This window comes from Sceloporus occidentalis, unplaced genomic scaffold (assembly GCF_023333645.1).
Source record: "Sceloporus occidentalis isolate IW3139 unplaced genomic scaffold, rSceOcc1.0.p SCAF_29, whole genome shotgun sequence".
In the NCBI taxonomy this organism is placed as follows: domain Eukaryota; kingdom Metazoa; phylum Chordata; class Lepidosauria; order Squamata; family Phrynosomatidae; genus Sceloporus; species Sceloporus occidentalis.
This window is the reverse complement of record NW_028317009.1, coordinates 2,475,781-2,487,861: the sequence shown is the minus strand read 5'-3', so window position 1 is coordinate 2,487,861 and position 12,081 is coordinate 2,475,781. Positions and strand designations below refer to the sequence as shown.

General features: G+C 36.1%; 1 non-coding gene across 1 annotated transcript; it reads left to right on the top strand.

Moving 5' to 3' along the window:
* The first annotated feature begins 409 nt into the window (after window positions 1–409).
* LOC149299114 (small nucleolar RNA SNORA35) lies at window positions 410–539 on the top strand. Its single transcript, XR_016272376.1, has one exon. It is a non-coding gene; the product is annotated as a small nucleolar RNA SNORA35 (small nucleolar RNA).
* The last annotated feature ends 11,542 nt before the right edge of the window (window positions 540–12,081 follow it).

Genomic DNA, 12,081 nt, shown 5'->3' with positions numbered 1-12,081 from the left:
AAAAAAGCAGACACTGGGCTGAAGCTGTCTTTTTTGCAGTTTCAGCTCGAAGTAATTTCAGGTATCTTGTACCGTGATGCACCTGGTCCCCAAGTAGTGATGGGAACCAACAGAATTGGGGCTACCCATTTTATTTTTAAAATCCCCCCTACAGCAAAGAAGCAGAATCCCCAAAAGAGATGCAGGGTATGCTACAGCAGGGGGCAAAGAAAGGACACCACATTTTACTGTCCAGATTGCCCTGGAAAACCTGCACTCTGTGTCGGTGACTGCTTCAAGCTGTATCACACAGTTTCCCATTTTTTATTTTTTTTTTGTTCCTGCTCCATTTTTGTATTTTTTTTTTATTTTTTGTTACATTTACTGTTTTTTAGCTTTTATTTGCTCCACCATTTTTAAGCGTTTTTATTTGCACTGTCAAGTGACCCCTGTGTCCATTCCGTGGCATGAGGGACCACTTAAGGTGCTAGATCAAATCCCTTCTTGGAGATAGGCCAGGCTTTCTTGTAACCTGTCCCTACTGATAGTTGGGTACAAGCATTTTTCTTTACCCAGATGTAAAATTCCTACTGAATTTGAATTGCTCATGTTCCAAATGTGGCCCTTTTGCCCCCAAACAATCTGACAAACCCATGCATGTGGGGTATCAATGTACTCAGGAGATGTTGCTGAACACATATCGGGGTGTTGTGGGACAGTGACATATACCAGGAGCTGTAATTTCACACCTGAAGTACAAAGTATGTGAAAAAAACACCAAAAACAATTACTATCCCAAACTTTGACAAGGGTTGGTGGTAGGATTAGTGCATGGAAAGGGTTAAACTATCAGCATCTAAAATACCCTGGGGTGTCTAGTTTTCAAAAATATATGGTTTGGTGGGGTAAATTTAATTTGCTGGCTTCAAAGATGCCCCAAATACCACATAGAGACAGAATTACCAGATTCAGAGAAAAATGGTTTTGAATTAGCAAAACTCTACTTGTACTTATTGCCCCATAACGTGTAGAAGAAAGCAAAAAAACATAAAAACATTGGGTATTTCTAAACTCGGGACAAATAGTAGAATCTATTTAGCAGGTTTTTTCAGTAGTTTTTTATGATGAATAAAAGATTTTTCAAATAAAAGTGAGAAAATGTGTTTTTTTTTCAATTTTTCGTCATATTTTATTATTTTTATTATAGGAAATTACATCATATGAAAAAAATTTTGGTGTCTGAAGAAAGCCCTTCTTGTCCTGAAAAAAACAATATATAACTTGTGTGGGTTTAGTAAATGGGTTAAGAGATAATTACAGCTAAACACAAACACCGCAGAAACGATAAAACAGCCATTGTCACGAAGGGTACAAAAAGTAAAATCAGCCTTTGTCACGAAGGGGTTAACCAATCAGCTGCGCTAAATAAACTGCCTGCCCAGCAACCTAGAATTAGATTTAGCTAACCTAGCCCGCCAAAACTTTATGCCTTAACTTTCTTGACCTTTTAGTGACCCCTGTTATATAACTAATGTCCAGCAATGGACAATTAGCGCGCCGCTTAGGCAGCTTGCGCTTTCAATTCCTGTTACCTTGAAGCTCCTGACTAAAGAAAGACATCCGCTAAGCAAGCCCTGTCTGCAGTGAAACATTACTGTATACAGCGTGCCAACTGAAATTCACAACTGACACTGGTCACGTTAAGGATCAGTCCAACAATCTGTGCAGTACTATCCCATATCACCTCCTAGCTTCACATGTAAACAATGAAACCTATTCGTTTAGTTTTATCAAAAACTAAACTATTTGATTTTTTTTCCCCTTTTGTTTGCTTTTTTTTTTTCTTCTTAACCTTACATTAACCTTATAACTCAAAGTCTAAGTTTATTGTGTATTTTTAACCTACTTTCTTCCACCTGAATACCTGCCAAGTTTTTTTGTGTCCTGTCCCTTCAAATTCAGGTTGTAGAAAAGTATGCCATTGTAGGTAAGTTGCAAATGTTAAGCAAGTATGTAAAATCGGTCTCAAATTCCCCATTCAACCTCAACGCGTTCATTTATTGATTTCATCAGCTTCACAGCATTTCCATGGCAACCGGCAAAAAAAAGAATACGAAGAGCGTATACGAATATTCGCCCAAATAAACACGGGAATAGACTAATATTCACAGAATATGAAGATTTTGTCCCCACAAAGACTTTGCCAGCGCCCAAGTTTAATAATGGCACAGCTATAAGTGGCAATTTTGTTTAAAAATACAGTTAACAGACCACACAACTAACATATGCAATGAAGTATATGAGGGCTGGAGTGTTCCTCTACAAGCCACTTCTTGTCGTTTAGCAACCCATTCTTCTGAAACACTAAATATGTAAAAGACAGCTCCCATGTAACAAAAGTGAAAAATAAACACAATAGTAAAACACATAGTCCTTATATCATCCTTGCATCATTCTGTATTTTTATTTCATACCTTTAAAGGTAAACTTAGACAAAACATTGAAACCACCAGCTATTTGTGTCACGTGATAAGTATTCTCATCCAAAAATATGTATGAGGGAAAATGTCACTTGATTAAAGTAGTATTTATGGGTAGGGATTGGACATTTAATATTCTAGGAATGATGTAACGAATATGACGGCATTTACTAAGGAAAGTGTTGAAATTCAGCAGAATAGGTGCGATATACTTTGTAGATTTTTGAATTTTGCTTTTGCACCAATGGCCTCTGATTATTTGTTAGGTTATGAAAACTGATGCCGGATTGTAATATAAATAAATATGCTTTGAAATTATTGGATTTAAAAATACAGAATATTCTTTAATTTATGGGCTCCCATCAGAAGTGGTAGAGGCTAACAGTGAGGGAATATAAACATGCCTTCGATTGGCACATGGCACATGAGACCAACGGCTAATAAAGGTCTAAGTCTCTACATCCGAAAAAAAACTTGATGGGCCGAATGAGTCTGATATGCCTTCTATGTTAGTAAAAGTTGGTGGAGTATGTTCAAAATTTGAGGATAATGGTTAAAATGCGTAGAACTAGTAATTCATCCCAGCTTTTACTTTACTGCATCCTTAAAGCGATAAGTGCAATGGTCTTTGTTATGCTCCCTATAGAAATGCACAATATTTGTATACATTATGAAAACAACACATTGATGTAATTGGCACTATGATGCATAATGTAACCTACCCCTGTGTGTACATTTAAAAACAAATACTGGTAAATACAACTTAAAAAATATTTATATTTCACAAACCTTACAAGATAAAATTCTAAAAAAAACCCCAACCATTACCAATAAGTTATTCTGAAAAAGAATTCTGCATTCGTGAAACATTCTAGTCTTTTTTTGTGGTAAGTGAAAGGTTGAACTGAATGATCAAATTAACCTTGTCGGAAAAGTAGAGTTAAAATGCTTTATTATAAAAAAAAACGGGATGAAATAATAATTTTACCAGCCTGCAAATCACTGTATTTTGTGGAGGCATCCGCTGAAGGTTCATCTTGGACCCTGATTATATTTAGAGAATTGAAATGAGCTCATCTGTAATCCACTCTACATTTTTTGTAGCACTGATGCCCACAGAAATGACATTATGGGACTGGAAATATTCCAAAGGCAAGCAAAAAAAAACCCCAAAAGGGAGATTTTCACTGTGAGTAAAAGCTTGCTATGTTGAATTTGTTTAAATTATAAAAAGAGATTTGTACTACATAAAATTAAATCCTATTTCAGTTGCTAGATAATGCTTAAATTAAAATTTTATACACCATAAATGTTAGGCAGTTCAAACGTGATTATTCAGTTCGTTTTGCTTTTTTTTTCTTTCACTACTAGTCTTTTTTTCTGTATGTTCATCTGCAATACACACAAATCAATACCAGAGAAGTATTCAGGTCTACAGCAGTAGAGCTGCAGTCCCACTGCCGCAAAACTGGGGGACAGATGGCCCGCTTGGGTTAGGCTTTTTATGCGTTAATGAATAACATACTTTTTATCATATGATAGGCACACGTTGAATCAAAATATGCTTCCCATTTTAATTTATTTAGATACCATTTGAATTAAGCTTTTAATGGAATAACATTTTCTATTACCCAGGTCTCTTATTTGCTGCAGGTGAACGTATCGTTAAACTGCAATTTGAAATGTTGTTTGCATGCAAAAATCTATTGAAATGAACAGGTTAAGGAAATGATGGAATTAGAAACTTTAACAGCTGCAAAAATAATAATAAAAAATGAATTTTTAGCGCCGACTGCTCTCACTATCCCTGCAATGTGTATCCAGACCGGTATCTGTAATCAGGGTTATAAAACAAATGTCGCTGAGTGACAACCTAATAAAAGGATGCTATTCCTATTTACTGTCATTTTAATTAAACTGTACAATTAGCTACACTTAGACAACAACCCTTCTATTAAACACTCCATTGTGGTTTTAAGCAATTACAAATCATACACTTTGCACGTTCTGCTTTTGACATAATATTCTGCATTGTTTAAACTTCAGTTTTTTGTTTTCTGCAGTAAATATTGAATTTTATATTCGTATTAACAATATACTAATGGAAGCACTGAATATTTCTCAGTTTTTTCTTTGTGTGCTGTAAAGAAAATTATTTATAGTAGAACAATTACAGGCGCTCTCACCTGCCTTTGCATAGTCTTGATTTTTGGCTTGTCATAGCTTAGTACAGAGTAAGAATGTTGCATAAAGATAATGGAAGCGATATAGTATAGCTCAGTTGGTTGTCTAACTACGTCAATAATACAATTCAAAGGAAGCACAGCGGGTGAGAAAAAACAATGATTACTCTAATAACATTATCAGCCAAACTGATTTCCCTGCAAGTGCCTCATAAACAATGCAGTATGAAATTATAAAAAGAGATGAATTATTTCTCAAAATAAGCAACTGCGATCACTTCAGCTGAGCTGCCGTTGGTGGTTGTTGCGCCAATTCAAAGACAATGCACCCGTTGTCCACATTAATAAGGCTATAGTGACACTACAGAAATTATGGTGCAAAGTGGGCATTTGAGACAATCGGCAGAAAGGTATATTCAACTGGACACGTTTCGGGTTTGACTCTCCAGGTAAAGCATGGCTGTCCGGGTCTCTGGGTTTTTCCTGTTTCTCTGGCCTTAAACCGTGCCCACCACCACCACCTACATAATACTGTCTGAGGCTATCTCAACCCATTTAGTCATCTACACCTGCGCCCTCGCAAAGTTTACTCCAGAAGATGCAGAGCTGCAGGTAGCCTACCATGGCATCTTCTGAGGTATGGTTATATTGATTCTGAATACACAAAGGATACGCAAATCGGGTGATAATTAATATAAATGAAAAGAACCTACTACCACAAACCTACAGGGAGACAAAGCTGTGGGAGTTGTCTGTTAAAATTCCTCCCCATTTTGTCTCTTAACTTACCTATAATAATACTATAAGATAGACATGGTGACATTCAGATCCCACTGTTACTGTCAGTTACATAGCACTCACCTGCCCAGAGAAAGAGAGGAGTGAATTGGAGTGCCGGAGTAGGAGGTCTTAACCTGGAGATTTCCAAGGTATGTTTAATGACCAAGCTTCTGTTGCAAGAAATGCCACTGGTAACTCCTAACATATCAAACTGCCAAATTGACACTTGTTTTAGGAGGTATGGATTGAGGCACGGATGGAACCGCACCAATATCTGTTAAATGTGAGAAAAGAGCGATACAGAGAATTACAAAAAAAAAAAAAAAAAGAAAAAAAAAGGAGTATACCTCCTAAAACAGAGATGCTTGGGAGGTATGACAATGCAAGCTGAAGTTGCAAACTTTATGAAAACTCGTGCTTTAAATTGGAGGGCTGTCTTTACTATTCAAGATAACGGGTTTTCAGTATCATTCCGTACGTTCTTGGGAGAACATGAAACATACACTTTTTACTTGGAAGAGTTAAACTCAAAGTATCTAAATTGTATAATCAAAAAATATATAACTATACATTAAAATCACAATTCTTGCAAACTACAGCACTAAATAGATGTTTCATGGTGACTGTTAGGACATGAGAGATGAACATGTTGTATACCTTCTGTTGGCCCTGTTGTACTAAATACACTCTTAATCCTAATGGTTCCCTATAATACCACATTTGTCAAAAAAACAGCATTATTTTAAGCAGATGGCGCAAGATTTTATATAACAGGATGTGATTTCCTGGAACATTTACACTATGTGCAAATTCACAGAAGGCATTTGTAGAATGACATAACATTTTCCTCCAGGACACAGAACAGAAATGCCAGTTCTACGAAACCCCCACTCCATTATGAACCTACGCTTAATTCTTCAACATAAGGTCACTAACATACAGAACAAAGGCAATAAATATTTTCTTTCATTTTCGTACTATACAGAAGTATCAAACTATAGTGACTGCATTAAAACATAGTAACCATCCCAACTGAGATAAGGAATGGTATCATTTCAAACGTTGTAGAATGAAGCAGCTATTTGTAACACAAATAGTATTTTATACATATATATATATATATATATATATATATATATATATATATATATATATATACACCCCCGCACTAATCACTTAACTTTAAATTTCTACAGGACCTCAGTCAGGAGGAAGAACGCAGAAATGTATTCATGTGTCATGGACTGATACTGTTACAGCACAATAACACCATTCATATTGTTAAGCAAGCAGAGGCAGGTTAACCAAGCATACATGGCAGCAATGACCAGTAACTTATTATGTCCTAGGCTATCCAGGCCTAGGGTGGCAGGTCCAGTGGGGCAGCAGTCACTGTTGTAGAAGATTTCAAAGCCCTCTGTGATCTTAACACATGATGACCAGGCTCTTATGTCCTGGCACCCTGTAGTAAGGACAGTGGCAACAGAGGGGGTAGCTTGGGGCACTGCCCTGGACCAGGCCTTAGGCAGCACCCAACATAAATATGCCACTAGTAATTACTAGATGGGTCAGTCTAAATTCTTCAAACAGGGAATGTCCAAGTTGGACCGACCTGCTCCCGGAGGGGGGGGGGCATTAGTAGGGTCCCATAATGCATGTATTGTGGTATCCTGCACCACATCCAAGGCTCCACTCAAGGTAAGTGTGTGTTGGAGTGTGCATGCGTTAGTGTGCATTAGAGTGGCTTTACTGCTCATGGGCCAGAAGGTGCCAGCCCTCCCTTGTTCAAAAATAACTCCTTAAGCATTTTGCTGATACTTAGTATTAAAACATACCCTTTAAACTCCTAGACCATTTTCATTTATAGCCCCTTCATCAGCTCGTTTCCGCTTTTTTTTTTTATTCTTTCAGCCACGTGCTATTAGCATTACTCAATTACATAATAGTGTTCTTCAGATAGACGTTTACATCAGCTAGTCTTTTTCTTCTCTTAACGCTTGTCTTGTATATTTATTCTGACATTATTTGTTGATAGGACTCATCACACGCAGTAAACATCAACCATAAAGTTGGTTGAAAAAAATGAACCACAAAGGAGTTGACAGGTATATTAGTCAAATGAAAGTACTTTGAAACATCTTGAGAGCTTTAATCACTTGGGACTCTGTCTTTGTCAACGAATAAGTGCAGAAATGAAATATTAAAAAAAAGGAACAATAATGCTAACTATCAGCTTTTTGTTCGTTCACATATTGTGCCAAATCTACATGAGCATTTCTGGGCTTGTAATTTCCTCTTTCAATAAAGTAAATTTGACAGCCCTGGCTAAAATTAAAATAATGATCGACATCCATGGGGGAAAAAATAATAATTATTGCCTATTTGTTCAAGCAGTGATTTTTTTACTCTAATCTTTTCCATAAAGATCTCATTCTTTTATTCAGCAGTACAGTAGCTTCATGTTAAAGAGCTATTTCTGGACTATCTTAAAAAATCCTTATTTTTGATAAAGACAAGAAAAATAAAAGATTTGTGTCAGTCTAAAACTCAGCCTGAATGCACATATCCATGGATTTTTTTTATATTATATATATATATCTTTTTTTTTTTTTGCAAACCTGGGTCTGCAGGCTGATTGTTCAATCCCAGATGTGCTGACATGCTTGATTAGGCACAGGATCTGTATCTCTGCAAAAATCAGTCATTATACGGTGTGTTCTTACAGTACATGCATATATCTCATCGTGTCAGAGTATGAAGAAAAAAGATCCAGCTTTTTTAACTATTTACTGGAAAGCGGAGGGTTAAGGTCTTGTCAACTCAGTCCTTGAAAACCTGATGCTTTCAAAGAGATTTATAATCAATCCAAAATCCATTTATTTCAGAAAATGTATCACTTTTTTTTATTAAACGTTAATTTATAATGCAGATTATAAGTATGTGGTTAGTTATAGCTTGTTGATCCAGTGAGAAACTGAAGGACTTGTGTCTTTTTTCAACCTAGATTACTTTGTTACTACATACAATATTTCCATTATTATTATTATTTATTGTTTTATATTGGTGGTATTCTAGCAACTATGTAGAATGTATGGCAGAAACTTAAAGTTAATAGAAGCAGCAGCCTTCTGAGCCAAGTGGAGAAACCACTAAAGGTGGGCAAAATATTTTACCCTTTTTAAAAAAAAATAAAAAAATGGAATAAAATGGACTTTTCACCTGCCATAAACTATGGAGGAAAATCTATGTCCCATGTGTCTTGACATGTACATCAAATGTAGTATATCATACCATCTAAGTTGAATTAACGCTCTAAATGTGACATGTGGGAATTTAAACATGCATGGGATAGGCAAGTGGCTCCTGAAGACAAGAGCAAAAAACGATTAAGGTCTGATTCTTTATATCAAGAGAAACAGGCAGACTAGATGGGTTAAGTGGTTCTCGTCTCCCGTCACATTCTATATCTCTATGTCATAATCCATTGTTTTCCTTGATGAACCTTATGTCAAGCATTTAGCCCCAGAAAAGTTCTTCATAAAGACAACCTAAACCACACAGTCTGAAAATTACATATTAAACTTTAATCACATCAGAAAAAAAACTTTTTGTAAGAATTTTCTCTTAACACGTCGATTGCAGTTTTTTTTGTTATAAAGATGATTAGAATAATAGAAATTAGGATGTAGTACCTGTTCTGTAATGGTCTCATGTATTAGATCGTTGTAAGAAATGATGTTAAGAAGCACACTATGGTACTTTAAATCAGGTAGAGATCATGTATGCCAAGCATCTTAAGCCTGCATGATGAAAAGAAAGAAAATGACAGGCACGTAGTTTTGGTTTCAATTAACCTGGAGATATGGTCTTGAAATTCACAATGTCCTCATTCTCTCATTCACTGTCTTCCTATTCATCAAATCACAATCATGAAGATTAAAATTGAAACTGGCTTTCCTCCAGATACGATCATAAACTGTGATTCAGTGAAGACCCATATGGGAAAAACCATAGCGTTGCCATCTTCATCAAATGTGTATTCATTTTAAAGACTGTAATAGATCTTACGTTTGCAGCAGAGGTTTCATATGTATTTTAGACAAAATGAAACAAGATACAAAGATTTTAATATTTTTTTGTAGCATGTTATGAAAAAAGAGATAGCTGGACAGAAAAAAAAGATGGAGACTGAATGCAGATACTGTAGATAGAGGGATAGATCGAAATATAATATTATACTGATTTTGGCAAGTAATACAGAGCTATTATGGGTGCTTAAGTTCTCTCATGCCTTGCTAAAGCAGCAATAGGGACCTAACTAATGACCAAGGCCAGCCCTACCTACCAAGTAGGTAAACTAGAAGGCTTGTGTTGGGGCAACAAGCTAGTAGAGAGAAAGCAAGTGCAGGTGAGAAGTGGCACTTAGATCATAGTTTACCTAGACATTGAAGAGTCTGCTCTACAAGGTCAATGCAAGGAGCAGCTCATAATTAGGTCGCAGGGATGATGGGGTTGCCCTGTATCAGCACCCCTCATCAATACTGAAATATGGAAAATATACACATTAACTACCCAAGACATGAATGACATTTAATGATCGTATTCTTTCCCAAACAAAACTAAATCACAATCTCCACTTGGTGTTGGTTCTCTCAAAAATATATGATTAGAATGGCCATACCTCCCCTTTTCACCCCCCAAAAATTCAGTGACTAAAAATAACAATAAGAACAATATGATGCGGGGGGGGGGGGCACTGATAAAATCTGGCTTATGGGTAAAAGAAACATATCAATTAAAAATATCAGAGATCAGCAGTCACCTATCATTCTTTTGTTGGACATGCCCGCTTGTTAGGCTGGAGGCTTGTACATCTAGCACCCTAGTTACCTTTGGCTAAGAATTTGCAGTACGGTATTGTGTTTGAACCCCATTCTATCATGCGGAGCTGTGCAACATTTTGAGGCATCAGAAACAGCAAATAATGTCTGTATAGCAGACCTCACTTTTGACTAGTTCATGTATGTTTTTGCTAGTCCAAATGTCAACTGTCCTACAGTAATCTAGAGTGCAGACCAAATCGAGTGTACTTATAGCGGTTTCATTTTATTATTAAAATAATGTAATTTACTGTGCTGAAACATCAAATATTTACCCCAGGCATTTTATGGAATGGCCTTACTTAAGTATATGTTCTGGGTATTCTAAAGCAGAATGAACAATCTTAAGCAATATTAAGGCAGAAAATTCTGGAGTGCTCATTGCCATAGCAACCTCTTCTTGCTATGAAACACTTTAATCTTATGGATTAGTGTTAAGTGTGTATTGTGAATGTTTAAAGCCTGTATTCATGGCTCTCAAGAGATTATTTAAAAGTTGAAGAAAAATGTCATGTGAAGGCATTAGAGGCAAAAATAATATTTATCTATGTGCAAAATAACCTTTGAAGAACTAGTGGACACTGCCCTGTAAATCAGATGGCAACTTTACTGGTTCAGATAAGGAGATGCATTTACAGAAAATAAAAGGAAATAGAAAAAATATATATGTTTTCCTATCTCACTATAACTTTTAGAAGACTATGATACCCAATAGAAATGACAAAACAAATTAAAAACTTATTAGAAAGCATCTTGTCATTGGTCAATTGAGTAGGTGTAATGGTAAGGGATTGGACAAGTCTTATTTATCTTATAACTAAAAAGAAATAAAATAAAAGTCGATCAGAGACAAGAAAGCACATTTGATTTAAACATATTTGTTTATATGTTTACATGCACTGGGCTTAACTAAAAATTACCCAAAAGAATTACCCAATAAAAACTAATCCAGGTATGCAAGTAGCTCTGTAAAACTTTAAAAACAAGATCTGTGTTTTTGTGGAGCGAGGGGAGTGGCTGGATTAACCTTTACTTAACCATCTATTTAAGCTATATAATAATTGTTGGTAGGTGTTTTTTTTACGACTGGTAAACATTTTTCATATGTTACATACATATATATTAATGTGTATGTGTACACACAAACACAAATAAGGTATATATTGCAACTGCAACAGGGCCCGCCTCTCTAGAGCCCATTTTAAACCATTTTGAACTGGCACGGAGACAGACAAGCACGCAGCGTGGTCATGTTATGTCACGTGACCCTGCAGAGAAACACAGTGTGCGAACCGGAATCTGCAGGAGAGATAAGGAGGTACAGGCGGGAGGGAGTATGTATGTTTATATGTATGTAAGCATGTATGCCTATGTATAAGGGTTTGTGATTATGCATTACTATGCAGTGTGTGTGAGCATGAATGTCTATGTATAAGTGTATATGATCATGCATGTCTATGTTTAAGTATACGTGATCATGAATGTCATTAATGATCAGCAATCTCTAGAAATTGGCAAAATGTCAGTTTTGTACACACGAAGGAATCCATAAATATATGTCGATTTTCTGAGGAACCTCACGTGGGAATGCTTGTTGCCACTATGGCACTATGACATAAACATCAAGATGTGTGTCACCCATGGAAATGGCGTTTTCAAGTTTTGCAATGGTACACACCCTATTGTAGAGCCATTGACAATCCAGACTAGAGTGACCTTACACCTTTTTACACATACACATTTTCTTCAACCTCACTTCTCTATTCTGTAGAAGACAAT